The sequence below is a fragment of the Cryptomeria japonica genome, chromosome 5, assembly GCF_030272615.1.
Source record: "Cryptomeria japonica chromosome 5, Sugi_1.0, whole genome shotgun sequence".
NCBI classification, from domain to species: domain Eukaryota; kingdom Viridiplantae; phylum Streptophyta; class Pinopsida; order Cupressales; family Cupressaceae; genus Cryptomeria; species Cryptomeria japonica.
Window position 1 is genome coordinate 36,326,713 of NC_081409.1, and position 14,157 is coordinate 36,340,869.

The following is a 14,157-nucleotide window of genomic DNA, read 5'->3' on the forward strand; positions in this document are numbered from 1 at the left end:
ATTGAGATTCAAACTGCAACAAAGAATAGAAGTACACAACAATTTACACCTTGAAATCTGCTTTGTATTTGTTTGAAAGCTTACAAGGAAACCTCCACACTTGTCAACTACAACTGCACAGAATTATTACATTTTACCAAGTTATTGAACTTCTATCTTGCATCTATCCTTGTAATGTCTCCATTTTTAGCAAAAGTGATTTGTGAACAATTAGCCTAGTTCCCAACTTCTTCCTGATCGTAATTGCAATGTCCCCATTTTCTAAATGAGTCATTTATTGGAGAGCATTGGCCTATTTTGTTCTTGTAGGCTAAGCTGAGTATTTTAAGGGAATACTTAATTAATTAAATATTAAACAGTCCTAAGCTTCTCGTAATTATTTATGCATAATTAATTAAAAGTTGAACCTTGGTTATTTTAATAAAGTGACTTATTTTAATATCAATGAAAAAATATAAAGTGGGTCACTTTATGAGTGGAAAAATGAAATAAATGAAAAGAAAATGAAGCAATTCTCTCAAAGATGGAATATAAAAGGGGGTAGAGCCAAAAAGAAATTCATTCTTGACTTGTTATTTTCTTGGAGAGCTTTGAGCGCTTCTGCTTTCAGTTCAGCAAACTCTAGGAAGGAAAACCCATGGGTTTTGTTTGGTTGATTGGACGAAAACCCATTTCAGCCAACCTCCATGCATTCACATCGGATGCATAGGTGTGTATAAGTGTGTTTTATCTTCAATTTGTATCAAAGCGGGTTCCTTCTATAAAGCCTAACCATTTGAAGGGAGATCTTATAGAACTCACATGACCAGGCACTAATCATATGGTTATTGATCAAACCAAGCACCTTTATTTGGTGGGACTAATTACGCCTTCTAGAGCATAAGGATGGAGACATATTTGAATGCCCTAGGGTACAAAATCTGGTAATTAGTCAAAAGAGAAAGTGAGAATAATGCCAAAGCCAAGAATGCAATATTATGTGGTCTAGCTGAATCTAAATTTGTAAAGGTCATGCATTGCAAATCGTATGACATGTGGGATATGGTGAAGAATATTTATGCAGGAGATGATAATGTAAAGAAAGCAAAATTGCAGACCTATCGACAACAATTTGAAAGCCTCAATATGAAAGCAAATGAGAACATAGCTGCATATTTTCTTTTTGTTGATGAGATTATTAATACGATAAGGGGTCTTGGTGAAACAATTGAGGAATCTGTGATTGTTCAAAAGATACTAGAACTTTACCCTACAGATTTGATTCCAAAAAGTCCATGTTTGAAGAGACGAGAGATTTGGACAAAATGATAAAGGATGAGTTGCATGGGATCCTCATTGCATTTGAAATGAGGATTGAAGAAAGACCATGAAAACGTGAGGCAACCTTCAAAGTATCTAGAAGAACAAAGAACAAAGATTCAAGTGAAAGTTCAAGCAAAGAAGAGGAAGCATATCTTGCAAGAAGATTCAAGAAAGGATCTACCAAACACAAAGGTAAGTATACTCTTAAATGTTTTAATTGTGGTGACATAGGTCATTTTGCTGCCAAATGTCCATAAAATTGCAAGTGAAAGCAATGAAGAAGTATATTATGACAAGCGAAAAGACAAGAAATTGATTATCAAATGGAAGAAAGTTGTAAAGAAGAAGAATTAGAGGAAGAAACTGAACCTAGAGAAGTTGAGCAAGGAATCCAAGAACTCCATCAAAGGCACCACCCAAGACATCATCCAGATTTGTTCAAAAGAACTATCTTGAAGATTTTATTATTGGAGACATGCAAAACATTTCAGATAAGAAGAAGACTTGCCAATAGAACAGAACATGCAAATTTGTGTTTGCTGTCCAAAGTTGAACCAAAGAACTTTTCAGAAGCAAGTGAAGACAAGTGCACCGGATCAAGACTATGGAGGAAGAAGTGGATCAAATAGAGAAGAATGATACTTGGGAGCTTGTTCCAAGACCTAAGGACAAGAATGCTATTGGAACCAAGTGGGTTTTTCGAAACTAGCTAAATGAAGGTGGGGAAGTCACAAGGAACAAGGCGAGACTTGTGTGCAAAGGCTGTGCACAAGTCGAAGGAATAGACTTCAAAGAAACATTTGCCCCTGTTGCTTGATTAGAGGCTAGAAGAGTGTTCTTAGCTCTTGCAAGTTTCAAGAATTTCAAAGTTTATTAGATGGATGCCAAATCAACCCTTCTAAATGGAAATTTGGAAGAAGTGTATATTGAACAACTTGCAGGATTCATTCTGTTAAAAAATGAGGATTATGTTTGTAAACTGAAGAAGGCTCTTATGGACTAAAGCAAGCCTTCGAGGGCTTGGTATTCAAGGTTATACAAGTATCTGTAAGAGGAAGGTTTCAAAAGAGGAATTGGAGACAGCAGTTTATATATCAAGAATGAAGGAAACAATTTGTTGATTGTTGTCATCTATGTGGATGACATCATTGTTGGAGGATACAGTGAGGGAATGTGCAAAGACTTTGCTTTTAACATGCAAAAAGAATTTGAGATGTCAATACTCGGTGAGTTATCTTTCTTTCTTGGTTGGTTGTAAACTAAGAAAACGTGATGAATCTCTTTCTGCGATTCAAATTATGTACAGATCTATGATGAAAGTTTGCTATATCTAAGAGCTACAAGGCCCAATATTATGCAAGTAGTTGGTTTGGTGGCACAGTTTCAGAATCTCCGACATAGGCAAAATTATATTTTTATTGCATTGGATATGAGTATTGACCACAAAGAATATGAGAATTATTTTCATGTTGGCATCAATGACAAAGGGGGAGATTGTTGGAAAGCTTGTCATTTATGTCAAGAAGGAATTCATTGTTGTTATCATTGATGTCAAAGCAGTTATGTCATTGATGAATGAAGAGATGAAGACAATTTTGGAGAAAAAAATGAAGGCAATTCTGGAGCAGACATTATTGTATACCTAGAGCAATTCATATCAGCATATTTGGATCAATTTTTATAAGGCAATTCTGGAGCAAAGATATAAGGTTTGAGTTTGATATTAAAGCTGGCCGACTTGGGAAAAGAAAAATCAGCTTTTAATTAATGATATTATAATGGACGACTACAGCTTGATAAATGGCAGTGATCAGGTATTCAAGAAGGCTGATTTCAAAGAGATATAAAAACAAATTAAAATAAAGTTTAATTGTTATGAATGAGGCTGACCTCTTTGGAAGAGTCGCTTGCCTTTGTGATAAAATGTCTCTTAAATGGTTGCCTCCCTTGACATGATATGAATGGCGATAAGCTGGAGATTAGAAAGGCTTTTTTTTTTAAATAAGTGAATTCGATTTAGAGCAGAAGTAAAGGCAGAAAACATGAAGAGTTTTTGAGATTTATATTGAAGAAATTTAGAGAAGATTGTGAAGAAATATATGTAAATTTAAGGACAGTTTTTATGAAGGCATTAAATGTACTATACTAAAGGATTTATGACAGATTAGTGAAGAGAAGTGCATAGAAATTCAAAGAGGTTTATGTGCAGATTTTAAAGGAGATCTAAGAGCAGATTTTAAAGGAGGTCTAAGAGCAGATTTGTGAAAGAAAAGGAATATGTTACAAACAGATTTGTAAGTGAAATTAGATCAGACCTTAAGGCAGAATTATAAAGGGAAGTATTGCATCATTTGAGAGAAAGCCTGTGAAGGAAATTTGTTGCATCATTATCAAAAGGACTTGTGAAGGAAAGAAATTACATCATCTACAAACCAAGTTGTGAAGGAGAGCGATTGTGAGTAACTGTTAAATCATCCACATGCAAAGGTGTGAAAGAAGTGCATTCACAATCAAATCTTGGTGAGGACAGAGTATCATCCATTTAAGAATTCGGAAGTTGATGCTTCCTAAAGGAGTAATTGGTGTGTCTTGCTAAGTTGGTGCTTAGTTGTGGGTGTTGGTGCCTCCATTAGATTGGTTCCTACCAGAGAAACGAAAATCGCCAGAAATCGCCCAAACTCAGCGAGTCCAAGTCTGAGTCACCCCCCATGAGTCCAGCAAACTCGGACTCGAACTCGGCCAGACTTTGCCAGACTCGGCCAAACATAGACTGGGGTCCAAAATCTTTAAAAATCTCTAAATTTCTTGAGTTTTTCACTTTCCCGAGTCCAGCCAAGTCTGAAGCCGAGTCTGACTGCGAGTCGGCCTTGCCGAGTTCGAGGCGAGTCCGAGTCCCATTTCTTTGGTTCCTACGAATTGAGGGGATTGGTTTCTCCTATGGGTTGGTGCCTACAAAGCTGTGTACAAAGCTGTGAGAAGATTTTTATATAAGCAATATTGTGCTGTGGTTTTCTCCTGTAAGTGTTTCCATGTAAAATCTTTTGTTCTGCTTATGTTGTGTAATTATTGTATTTTATGATATTAATATAATGCAATTGATGGTTTTTGTGATTATTAAGTTAAAAAGTAGAAAATTGGATTAATTGATTCGCCCCCCTTCTCAGTAAAGCATGCGCTCTTAATAAACACTTGTAGTTTGGACTGGTAATTTTTTTTTCCATAACAGTTTGATAAACCCTAGGTTGCGGATTTAATCAGCTGTAGGCATGTTGCTAAACCACTTGCAAACTTGGTTAAACCCTTTGCAGTCCTAAGCAGTCACAACAAACCCTTGGTTGTTGATTTGTACGCTCGCACAATTAATACAGATGCAAAAGCATATGGATTTCAAAGAATCGATGTTGTTCGATTAATCAAGGAGACAAAGCTCCTTTAAATAGAGTTACAAAGACGATGTTTCTAAAAGAAACAATCGTTAACTAGAGGCGAAATTAGAAACAACTTAAATGACCATTAATAACACAAAGAGAAAGATATTATTCTAATACCCTCCCTTAATGGTCATCATTCTAACTACTAAGAGAAATAACAGAGAAGGTTGCCCCTTCTTCTCAGAACACGCTGCAACAGAAGACAAGAGCCTGCCACTAACTCTGCCACTTGAGATGAGTCTGCCACCAACTCTCCCAGAAACTGTAGAACTTCTGGATATACCCAAAACAACACCAACCGTCCAACCTGATGTTGGAGAACTGTCCCTCCCTGTAACTAGAGACACACCAAGAACAGTTGTCACGATTTTGAGGAAAAAATCGGCAAACCTCCAAACTATTGTAGATGAGCACGATGCCTGAAAATAGACTGCAAATAAGAGACTAGTGCAGATGTTCGCACAACGTCTCCAGGTGCGACTAAAAACAGATTGCAGCAAAGTACATTTTTTGAGGAAAAAATCATAAACCCTCCTATGATTTTTTTTTTACAGGGACAAAATATTTAAAAACCCACAGATAATTTTTTAGGACAAAATTATTAAAACCCACAGATTTTTTCAAGGGAAAAAAATATTAAAACCCATCAGAATTTTTTTTAGGTAAAAAAATATTAAAAACCGAAACAAACATCGATGCCCATAAGCCATCTTCACGCTTTTCGAGGCATGAAAAACGAGGTACTAAGAAGATGCTAAGTGCACAAAACCTGACTGCCTTCCAACATCAAGTTGGTCAATGACGTCATCTTGCACGTTTCCCAATGCACAGAAAACGAAAAAACTGAGAAGAGGCGCTGGCATGGAATTCAAAAAAATCAAATCCCAATGCAGAAACAAAGGCAGATGCAGGTACAGACTTCAAAAAATGAAGTACGACAGGCACAAATTTCAAGAAAAAAATTCCAGCTGACCTAGAAAAATCCGAAGACAACCCAGAAATCCTTGTGAAAAACCTAGAAAGAATCTGCTGTCGGAATCTAGATCCGCTGGCTTGAAAATCGAGGCACGAAAATCAAGGTACCCAAAAAATTATGACGATGACCCAGTTGAGATCTCGAAAAACCCATCACGAATCTGTGCTCAAATTTTTTTTTCGACTGAATCTGGAGGGTCAAAACCCTAGCCGAAAATACATACTTCTGTCTAAAAATGGCAGGAAAAAAATGTGTCGCGTGGTTGTGCGAAATGCAGGAGAGACGGGTTGCGGGAGAGGGCAGAAAATAGCGAGAAAGCCCTAGTAGGTGCAGACAAAACGAACTACCAAAGTAGCAATTTTGAATAAACAAAGAAATTTTTCAAAAAAAAACTTTTAAAAATTCGAATTTTTAATTGAAAAATTATTTCGAAAATAACCAAAGCTCTGATACCATAATACAGATGCAAAAGCATATGGATTTCAAAGAATCGATGTTGTTCAATTAATCAAGGAGACAAAGCTCCTTTAAATAGAGTTACAAAGACGATGTTTCTAAAAGAAACAATCGTTAACTAGAGGCGAAATTAGAAACAACTTAAATGACCATTAATAACACAAAGAGAAAGATATTATTCTAATAACAATTTCCTAAAGATAACTGCATTTTTCTTCATGAAATCTAGTCGCAATTTCCTCCTGTCTTGGTTGTGATTTTACAACGGCAAATTGTGATTTTTCACCATGAAAATTCTTCGATTTCTTTTTAATTCTGGCCATGACTTTCTTCACCTAAACCAGGCCCTGGTTCATTATGCAAATGTCTGTGAATTTTCAACAAAGGAATCTGCAATTTTCCACCTTAAGCTGTGTGATTTTCCTCATTAAAAACCTCAGGCACAATTGTCCTAGCAAAAGTACCCTTTTGGTTTTAAAACCGTGGGCTTTTATACCGTATTAAAATTGCAATCATGGTAACTAATTTTCTGATGCTTAAATAACATTAAATTAATTTTACATAACATTTAATTTCAAACTGTGGAAATGAACACAAGTACACAATAATTTACATTTTGAAATCTGCTTTTCCTTCCTTTGAAAGCTTATAACCTCCACAATTGTCAACTACAACTGCACGGAATTATTACATTGTACTGAGTTATTCAACTTCTATCTTGCATCCATCTTTATTTAGCTAAAATATCCGATATTCTAAAATGGCAACCTTGTCTTGCACAGGAGACGACTTGGAAGAAAAGACTTCCATTTTAATCATTTAAGTGAGTTACAAAGTAGAAATAACTCAAACTACTTGCACATTCATGCTGAACCTGTGTAGAAGTTCTGAACTGAGCTAAGAACTCAACAATCTTTACATGAAACTAGGAATCAAGCTGTATCGAAAATTCCAAATTTTGATTTCTTCTGTTGTGAACCCCTTGTTACTATCTTCATTTTTGATGTTATTAAGAGGCTTCTTGCTAGTATCTGCAACTAGCCAAGGTTCTTGAACCTGAATCTGATCTTCCATGAAAGGGTTTATTCCAAGTCTAAGATTGCAGAGAGACTATGGAGACCTTACTAGGAAAACCTTCAAGAGGCCTCTGAACTCTGAAGGAGGTTTCTGCTTTAACATGGTTTAGGTGAGATGGCCTTTAATTAGCCAATTCCTCAACCAATGGTTTGATTTCATGTCTGGTTGACTGATCTAGATTGATGTGAGACTTAAGCACTTGCAGAACCCAGCTGTTCATACTTTGCTGAATTCACTCTTCCAGAGAGAAGTTGCAGAGATGAGGAAAGGGCCAAATAAAACTAGACTAGAATGAAGGTCACAACAGGATCAAAATGACTGGAAAGTAGGTTCAAGAAGCAGTAAATTAATTTCTCTTGCCCTATTAGGAAATGATTAAGGTGCAAGGGACACCTCATCTGAGTTGGAAATACCACTATCAAATCTCCTCCTATGTTAAAGCGTAAGGTTTGCCATTGTTAAAATGATGGTGTGAGTAGCACGAATTGCTGCTACTATGATTGGGAGATCCCACTTACTAGGGACAACTAGACATTTAGAATGTCTGTCACTCTTGTAATTGTTATTATAACTGGAATATGTTTCAAATTTCCCTGTGCAATAATGTGAGCGTGTCCTTGGACTAGGGTAGTGGCTTCTATAGTGAACAGGCATGGTGTTAGTGATGTGTTTGCTCTTAATTAATAATTGTTGTGAGGCTGTTTCTAAGCCTAGCATGGTAAAGGTCTATATCTTTAGCTATGTTTCTGAGATGCAGTAAAAGGCTTGTTTAGCAAGAGCGTCAGCTCACCCTACAATTTTCTAAACATGCCAGATTTGATGGCTTTGGAATCTTTTGAGCTTGTTGTGGGCACCACTAAGAATCTGCTTAAGCTTTCAATTACTAATGCTGTCTTTTGAGGTAAATGCAGAGACCAACATTTGAGAGTTCGTTTCCATTAACTTGTGTTGTAAAGCTATAACTATAAATTTTTGCAGATTGCAAGAGCTTCTGCTGCTCCAAGATTGGATTTACAGAACTATTGGTATTAATTTTTATCGATGAAGGAGGTGGTGATTCCCAAATTTTTATTTTATTTTTTTAATCAACCTTTTGATTACAATCTTTTGGAACTTGTGTTGTAAAGCTATAATTATAGACATTTTCAGATTGCAAGAGCTTCTGCTGCTCCAAGATTGGCTTTACAGAGCCATCTGTATTAATTTCCATCTATGAGAGAGGTGGTGATTCCCAAGAGATTTTCTTTTTGGTTTTTTAATCAACCTTGTGATTGGGGTCATACTGATACCATTAAATACATGTTCAATTGATTAGAGCTTCTAGTAGTTGTAGGTATAACCTAAAGCTTAAGTGCCACAAAGTCTGAAATTTGTATATATTAAACATCAGACCTGGGGACAGAGTCATTTCAGTAGTTCCTGTGCAATTGCTGTCATTCTTTAAAGTATTATAATTGATGCTTGATCTATCAATGCTTTTTCAAATACAATCTATCGTTCTCTCTTGGGTGTGAGAATTGTGTACATGGATTGCACCAAAGTTTAAAAACTCGTGGACTCACCACGGACTCACGAGTCTAGTGGCGCCACGAGTCGACCCGCCATGGACTCGCGAGGCGAGTCAAAAGAAAGACTCACGAGTCTTTCTAATTGACTCGCACGAGTCTCTCGCTTGGACTCGCGAGTCTTTTGACTAGACTCGTACAACCCAGAAAACACGACAAAAAATTATCTAAATCTTTTTTTTAAAGTCAGTCTCATTCTGTTCATCAGAATATATACATGAAATATAACATTTAAGTATAAGTGGCATTTCAATATGTCTTTTTCCTTTCTTATACTTTAAAGTTATATTTTATTATTTCATGTATATATTGGCAAGATGTTTGAGAGTGGTTTCAGATCTCTAGGAGTTATAATGCAAATTCTAGGTTTTAGAAGATCTTTTAAATTTTCAGACTTAGTTAAATTTCAGTAATCAGTAGGCTCCTATTAGCATTCTCTTGCCCTCTCTATCTCACTCACTTTATCTGCCTCGAATTTTAAACTTATCTATCTCCCTATCACTCTTCCTCTATCCCCTCTCCCTACCACTCTCTATCTCAGTCTCTCCTCTCTCCCCCAAGATCTAGACCTATCATTATATGTAATTTTGTAAACATTTATAAACTTATGCTGCTATTATACATTTTAAAGTTTGAAACTATGAGTATGAGTGATGAAATTTCAAATATTGAGTGTTTGGAGATCATATGACGTGTAATGTTTCAATTATGACTCTTATGTTCTCTAAATGCATTAATATTTTTATGTTTTTTTGTAAAACTACGGTTTTTTTTTTGCCGAGTCCTTGCTGAGTCTTTCACGAGTTTGAGTCTGAGTCCAATTTTTCGGTTTGCCGAGTCCGAGTTTTAAAACTTTGGATTGCACGATTATCTTATTTGTTCTTAAGGAGTTGAAGAATTTAATAAATGTCACCTTTGCCAGGTTTATAAATTCACAAACTATTTAATGCAGTCTCATATACCTAAAAACGATTTCATTCCACAATAATATCCCCACCTCGCCCCAAAAAATTGGAAGAGATAAGGAATGAACTAGTTTAGTGGTGGGAGGTCTAAAGTGTTGATTTTTATTCTTTCAGATTAATGTAAAACTCAGAAATCAGAATTTAGTTTCTAATTAGATGTTTGTTTTAGAATTTAGAGATTTCTAGATTTAGGCATAACATAGAAATGAACAAATAAAAACAAAACACAATTACTGTAATGTCCCCACTTTGAAATAGAATATAATAATAAATGATAATAATAAAATTAAAACATTAAAAATTAAATTAAAATATAAAATAATATAATTAAATATGATTAATTAAAAATTAATTAAGTTAATGAAAAGTCAAAAGACATGAAAGGAAAAGTTGTGACTCCCTCAACAATGAGATATAAAAGGGAGAAGAGAACCTCATTTGAGAGGGGGGATAATTTGGAAATGAGAAGTGCAGATTTGATTTAAATAATAAGTGCACATCTGATTATGAAAGGCTGTGTCCCTTTCAGGGTAGAATTAATGAAGAGTTGCACTCTTTCAAATGGTGCTAAGGGTGAAAGGGTATGTCTCTTGCCAAAGGGCATACATGATGAAGAGGTGTGACCTCTCCCTCAAATTGAGAGATATAAAGTGCTAACAGTGATAGCCACGTTGGAGGCAAAAACCGTGGAAGGAATAGAGCGTACCCAGCATATCCAGGATACACCATCGGCAAGTGAACGGTAAGTGTTTTGCCCTAAACCGTAGGAAATACTTCATGAATAATGCCGTGGAATTCGAATCATACCACAAGATAAATTAAAGTAGAATAGCTGGTAAATAACAGAGATACATTCTAAATTAATATATCAGAGATGCATTTAGAATCAATGTTGCAGAGATACATTCAGAATTAGCATAATAGAGATGCACTCAGAATTGTAACGACACTCTAGAGACAGAGATACACTCATGATTATAATATAATAGTGATATATTAGTGATGTTAAATAACAATTACCATAAGATTGTAGAGATACACTTAGAATTAAAACAGAGGGAATAGAGATTGCTTCAGAGGCAATTTACAGAGCTAGGGATCATTGAGGCATTTCAGAGCAGAATTATAGTTAAGTCCTTGATAATGTCTACGATGATTGCTCCCTTTAAAGGAGCCATAGAGACCAGAGGGCAAAATTGAATGCCAAGATTCCGAGAGGAATCCAGAGAGAGATTCATAGGGAATCTCTTAGAGACAATATATATATATATATATATATATATATATATATATATATATATATATTGTAGAGGTTAACCATATGCATATGTTAGAGATAGAGAAGCTTGAGCAGGGGTGGGATCTCTGCCAAGCTTTGAGAAAATTAATGATTTCACTCATTAATAGAGATCCCAAATAGAGACCTTAGGAGGATGACATCCTGGGTTGCTCCTAACTGAGAAATATTTCTCAATAGAGGGTTGGGTCAATCCAGGTAAGGTCCAACTGAGTATTGTATCCTTTTTTATAGATAACAATAAATTAGCTTAACATTATTTGTTAAATATGTAGAATAACGTATAGCATTCTTTCTTGTATAATTGCCCAAACAAATATATATGTTTAATTATCTTTCATATTGTTTGTATACTAATGTTTGTTTGCAGGACTTGAACGCCAAATAATCCAATCCCCAACTGGGAACATTACAATTACCCTGGGAAAACCTCCTAGGAGGAAAAACCCAGCCAAAAAAGATCCCCAGATCTGATTTTGGATTAGATTCAATATTCTGATTACAATACTTATCTCAAGTACTTGTAGAGGTCTGAGATGTTCACTCTTAGGGTTGATAAAATCTTCAACAAGTCTGCACTTTCATAAGTATTAGATCTGCCCCTTTGGCACACCAACCAGCAATCAGATTCATACACTGGATTTGCACTTTTTGTGCATCTTAGGTCTGCACTTATGCTTGAAGCTGATCGGTAACCCTAGCACCTTAATTCTGGAGCAGTTCGCACTCCTTTATGACAGCATGTACTTGATATTGGCACCTTCAATGGCAGGAATGATTCGCACAAGTTCCTTCTTCAACCTTCACATTAAGCAGATGCATATTTCGCATGAAAGGATATATTGATTGTGTGTAGAATGAGGTGAAGATGCCCTTTATTTATATGTGGTGCAAGGACTAATTAAGTCGGCCTTTACTTAATTGATGGCTTTTAATTATTAACATCTCCTTTTACCGAAATGCCTTAGTAGAATAGGGTCGGCCTTATTGCCTTATTTATGGGAGCATGCTATCTTGAGTGTGGCGTGAAGATTTAGGTGTCGTGAGAGAGGGCCCAGCCCTACACGTTGAAGGAGGGGCCAGACCTTTGGGCGGATTCCAATGTTGCCCAAGGCAATTGGAATCCGCCATTCCTACCTAATTACAATCAACACTCCCTCTTAATTAGGGAGGAGAAAACATAATCATAATCTTCCATCTTGCACACAAACAAGGAATGGGTTACATAATCAGAATATTGTAGTCTTCCATCTTGCACACAAACATATAATGGAACTACATAATATAATCTTCCAGCTCGCACACAAGCATAGACTGGATCCACCTTACATTGCCCGCAGAGGGTGGAGAGGATCTTTTCAACCATCTTACATTGCCTGCAGAGGATGGTTAACAATAACTCTTCTTCCTGAGAAGATTACAATACCACCTTACATTGCTCGTAGAGGGTGGTTTGATACAACACAATGTATCATTGAGGTTGAGACTCCCTCTCAATCAGGGTTTCATTTTCCAAAACACCGAGTCTATCTCTGAAGCACACAAACTTCACTTTGGATAGAGGCTTGGTAAGGATATCTACAACCTGCTCATCAGTGCTGACATACTTAAGCTGAATGGCGCCTCTTTGTACCATATCTCGAATGAAGTGACAATGAGTTTCCACATGTTTTGACCTGTCATGAAATGCTGGATTGATAGACATTTTGATACAACTCTGATTATCACAATGAATAACTGTAGGTCCCCAAGGTTGTCCAAACAACCCAGCAAGAAGCTTACGAAGCCACATTGCTTCTCTAGAAGCAACACTTGCTGCAATATACTCAGCTTCAGCAGTACTTAGTGCAATTGAAGATTGTTTTCTGCAAGCCCAAGAGATCGTTGTGGATCCTAAGTTGAAACAAATGCCGGAAGTGCTTTTCCTGTCTTTGACACTTCCATCCCAATCTGCATCTGAATAATCTTCCAAGGTTATTGAAGTGTTAAGTGGATACTTCAGCCCATAACCAACTGTGCCTCGCAAGTATCGTAGGATGTGCTTGGCTGCAACAAGATGAACATGTTTGGGCATGCTCATGAACTGGCTGAGAGCATTCACTGCAAAGCATATGTTTGGTCTAGCGTTAACTAGATACATCAGTGATCCAATCAACTGCCTGTACTCCGATAGATCTGCAAAATCAGAGTTAGCTGCAGAAACACTTAACTTCTTTAAGTTAGATTCCATAGGAGTAGACATAGGTTTACAATCTATCATTCTAAATCTTTTCAAAATATCAATAGTATACTTTCCTTGACTTAGAAAAATTTCGTTAGATCTTTGCCATACTTCTAGACCTAGAAAATAATGCATTAAACCTAAGTCCTTCATTTCAAATATTTGTTCTTAAGGTGTTGAAGAATTTAATAAATGTCACCTTTGCCAGGTTTATAAATTCACAAACTATTTAATGCAGTCTCATATACCTAAAAACGATTTCATTCCACAGTAATATCCCCACCTCGCCCTAAAAAATTGGAAGAGATAAGGAATGAACTAGTTTAGTGGTGGGAGGTCTAAAGATAAATGCCTTTCGTAGGTATCAGTCTGAATTATCCACATGAAGGTAATTCAATAGAGATTAGCCATGTTGTTTAGTGATAAAAATAAGATTGATAGGCCTTTGCCATGTAAATGATGTGAATCCTACCGTATAAGGTAAGAAAACTTACTCCGAGGCTTAGAATTTTATAAAGATTTATATGCAACAAAGAATGACAGAAGAGCCTTATTCTTAAAAAATTGTTGTTATATGCCTTAGTTCAATATTTTGAAGCTGCTTAATACGGTGACATATCCCTAAAATGGATTTAGAAATAACATTCATAAATATAGAATTGAAACTATAGATAGAAGTACAACAAATTTTAGAAAATATTAGATATAATAAGACATTAATTCAACACACAGACACGTATACATGCGTGTGTGCACTGTTTGTATGTTTATAACTTTACTCTATAATACATATACACAAACACTTGCAAATTGATACTATAAAATAGAAAACTTAAACTCTGATGCATAACATTTAGAATATAATCA

At 35.9% G+C, this 14,157-nt stretch overlaps 1 protein-coding gene across 3 annotated transcripts in view; it reads left to right on the plus strand.

The window, feature by feature from the left end:
- LOC131057373 (uncharacterized) overlaps window positions 1-14,157 on the plus strand; it is a 151,612-nt gene that overhangs the window by 114,520 nt on the left and 22,935 nt on the right. The window lies entirely within an intron of this gene.